The following is a 3,705-nucleotide window of genomic DNA, read 5'->3' as shown; positions in this document are numbered from 1 at the left end:
ACAAGAACAGGCAGGTTCCAAATCATACCCAGAAAGAGAATAACCTGTCTGGCCGAGTCTCTATCCTTACCCCCTTCAGCATCAGCTGAGGAAGAGCCAAGGCCATTTTAGCTCAGTGCCCCCCTGGCATTTAACAAACACCTCCGCAGTGGGGTTCATGTGCCTTGCACTCTGTACCCCCTCCCCTCCTCCCACACTAGCCTTCAGCCTCAGCACCCAGCCCACCTGCGTCTAACACCACACAACAAACATAAAGCAGCCCCAAGGACACAGCATTTAGCTCTGTCAAGGACATGGAGGATTCTCGTGGCTTGCTGGAGCCCTCAGGTGCCTACATTTGGAGTTCCCAGTGGGGTCCACATGGCCCAGGCAGGGGTGCTACACTGGTGTCAGCAGTGAGTGACATGGAGTGGCCAGGTCAGGGCAAAAAAAAACAAAAGTCATCAAGAAAAAGGTTCATAAAGTCAACTCCATAAAAATTCAAATCTTCTGTATGGAAAAAAAGCTAAATGTGACTTTAAAACCGATAAATTAGAAGAAACAGTCACAGCTGGGCACGGTGGCTAAGGCTAAGGAGGGTGGATCGCCTGAGGTTAGGAGTTCGAGACTAGCCTGGCCAACATGGTGAAACCTCGTCTCTACTAAAAATACAAAAATGGCCGGGCGCAGTGGCTCATGCCTGTAATCCTAGCACTTTGGGAGGCTGAGGCGGGCAGATCAGGAGGTCAGGAGTTTGAGACCAGCCTGACCAACATGCTGAAACCCCGTCTCTACTAAATATACAAAAATTAGCTGGGTGTGGTGGTGTGTGCCTGTAATCCCAGCTACTCAGGAGGCTGAGGCAGGAAAATCGCTTGAACCCGGGAGGCGGATGTTGCAGTGAGCCGAGATCATCCCACTGCACTCCAGCCTTGGGTGACTCCGTCTCAAAAAAAAATAATTGCCAGACTTGGTGGTGGGCACCTGTAATCTTGCTACTCGGGAGGCTGAGGCAGGAGAATCACATGAACCCGGGAGGCGGAAGTTGCGGTGAGCCGAGACACCACTACACTCCAGCTTGGGCGACAGAGTGAGACTCTGTCTCAAAAAAAAAAAAAAAGAGAAGAAGAAGAAATATTCATAACCATATGGCAGCAAGGAGCTTATTTCCTTCACTTACAAAGTTCACACACATCATACAGAAAAGGCAATCATTTAGCAGTTCACAGAAAAGGAACACAAAGGACCAACAAACTCGTAAAAAGACACTGAATTTCCCACTCAATTCAACAGATACAACTCCAGCTGTACAGTTAACTACTGTACCTATCAGGTGGTCAGAAATGAAAACCTCCAAGACACCAGCAAGGAGAAAGCGCGGTGGCAGAAAGAAAACTGCTGCAACCTTTCCGGAGGGAAATCTGACAAAACCTGTCGAAACTTTAATAGTTCACATACTTTGACCCAGCAATCTCACCATGACTAGGAATTTGCCTCACTATGCGCAGAGGTTCACCAACACGTATATACGTATATATATAAAAACACTCGCTGCAATATCACATAAACTGCAGAAGCACGCCAACATGCCCCACGATGGAGGACTGCGGAGCGGGCACCTCCACACAGGACAGATCACCAGGCAGGCAAGGCGGAGCTGCATGTGCTGCAGGCTGCCTCCTGGGAGGAATCCTGAAACCTGTGAAGGATGTGTCTCTAGAAACACAACGTGGCGATTCTGTGTGTGTCACACAACAAAGACAGTGACTGGTCCCATTACCCCTTCCTGACTGTTTAAATTAGTTAACAATTTGCATGTTTGTTTGTTTGTTTGTTTTGAGATGGAGTTTCGCTGCAATGCCCAGGCTGGAATGCAGTGGTGCAATCTCAGCTCACTGCAACCTCCGCCCTCCAGGTTCAAGCAATTTTCCTGTCTCAGCCTCCCTGAGTAGCTGGGACTACAGGCGCATGCCAACAAGCCCAGTTAATTTTTATATTTTTAATAAAGGCGAGGTTTCAGCATATTGGTCAGGCTGGTCTCAAACTCCTGACCTCAGGTGATCCACCTCCCTCGGCCTCCCAAAGTGCTGGGACTACAGGCATGAGCCACCACACCCAGCCCATTTCATTTTTTGAAATCATTAGTTATTATCTGGAAGCTGAGACTATGGGCCATTTTTGTTTTCTGCTTTAGCTTTTTTAGGTATTTCTTTAAGGCGCTAAGGCTTGTAAGGTGAGCAGAAGCCCAAATGGGCACCTCAGAAGAACAAATGTCTCTCATGTAGCTCCTTCCCCATATCTAAGCATGGCTGAATTCTCACCTTCCTCCAAACCTTTAAAAAGAGCTCCACAAGCCTCAGTAACCGCATACCTCAGCATCTCCAAAATCATGCACGCTGAGGCTTCTCGCTCTCTTTGCAGTTTTCTTCAATTCATCCTTTCTGTCCTTACCAAGAAAGGAAATGTTTTTCATTTTTCCCCTTTCTCTACTGCATTTAGGTTCTCATACAATCCCCAGCAAACAAAAGCCAGTCTCCCTGTCTCCCAGATGACGTGAACAGGGAAGCACACCGCTGCTCACTGTGCGGGCAACCACCTTCTGACCATGAGGAACCAGCTGGGGTAGCCGACCCAGAGACAGCAGAGCTCATGCTGCTGAGCCACTGACTTCACCAACCCCCAAAACCCACCTTACCCAAGACTTTCCACTAAGCAGAATGATGGGTTTATCACTTAAGATGTTTTAATTTGGTTTCCTGCAACTTACAGCCTACAACATCCCAAAACAATCATTTTACTTCCAAAAGGGTTTGAGGCGGAGAACTACCAGCATCATATTTTCATTAAACAAATATTCTTAGAGCACCTAACATGTGTCCAGTCTTGTCTTAGACACTAAGGATACAGCAGTGACAAGGCCAAAATGCTACTCTCATGTAGCTTAATACAGCAGAAGAAACAGGCGAAACAAAAAGGAAAGAATGTTGTAGACAGCATCACATCTGTGCAGTGGTGTTATTAACCCAGAATACAAAAAAAGAGAGGGCAAAGTATGTACGCATTCACGTCAAATCCTAGATATTTATATTCATACTACAGCTTCCTGCATCCATAATGTGAATTCTCAGTATATTTCATATGAAAAAAAATAAATGGGAACAGGCTAAAAATTACTAGAAAACGTACTGATAACTACCTAGTCACAACAAATACAAAACCTGACTGAAACGCAGCCATACAACTTCACTGGTGGTTATGGGACACAGTGAATATAAAAATGTGGAGTAACAGAAAGGAGTCTCCTCAATGTCTGTGGTGAATCTCTTTACATTTTTAATTGTTTTTTTTGTTTGTTTCTTTGTCTGCGCTGTCACCCAGGCTGGAGTGCGATGATCTCAGCTCGCTGCAGCCTACACCTCCCAGGTTCAAGCTATTCTCCTGCCTCAGCCTCCCGAGTAGCTAGAATTTCAGGTGTGTGCCATCAAACCCAGCTAATTTTTGTATTTTAAGTAGAGACAGGATTTTGCCATGTTGGCCAGGCAGTCCACCCGCCTCAGCCTCTCAAAATGCTGGGATTACAGGTGTGAGCCACCATGGCCAGCCTTCTAATGGTTCTTGATATTAATTTGGCTACATCTGCTATCTTTTTCTTTTTCTTTTTTTTTTTTTTTTTGCACAGAGTTTACCTCTGTCACCCAGACTGGAGTGCAATGGCACTATCTAGGC

At 46.1% G+C, this 3,705-nt stretch overlaps 1 protein-coding gene across 1 annotated transcript in view; it reads left to right on the top strand.

The window, feature by feature from the left end:
- LOC105472068 (ankyrin repeat domain-containing protein 30B-like) overlaps positions 1 to 3,705 on the top strand; it is a 539,363-nt gene that overhangs the window by 463,145 nt on the left and 72,513 nt on the right. The gene's annotated exons all lie outside the window — the stretch shown is intronic.

The sequence above is a fragment of the Macaca nemestrina genome, chromosome 9 (assembly GCF_043159975.1).
Source record: "Macaca nemestrina isolate mMacNem1 chromosome 9, mMacNem.hap1, whole genome shotgun sequence".
Taxonomy (NCBI): Eukaryota; Metazoa; Chordata; class Mammalia; order Primates; family Cercopithecidae; genus Macaca; species Macaca nemestrina.
Note: the sequence above shows the minus strand (reverse complement) of the source record. Positions and strands in the feature narration are given on the sequence as shown.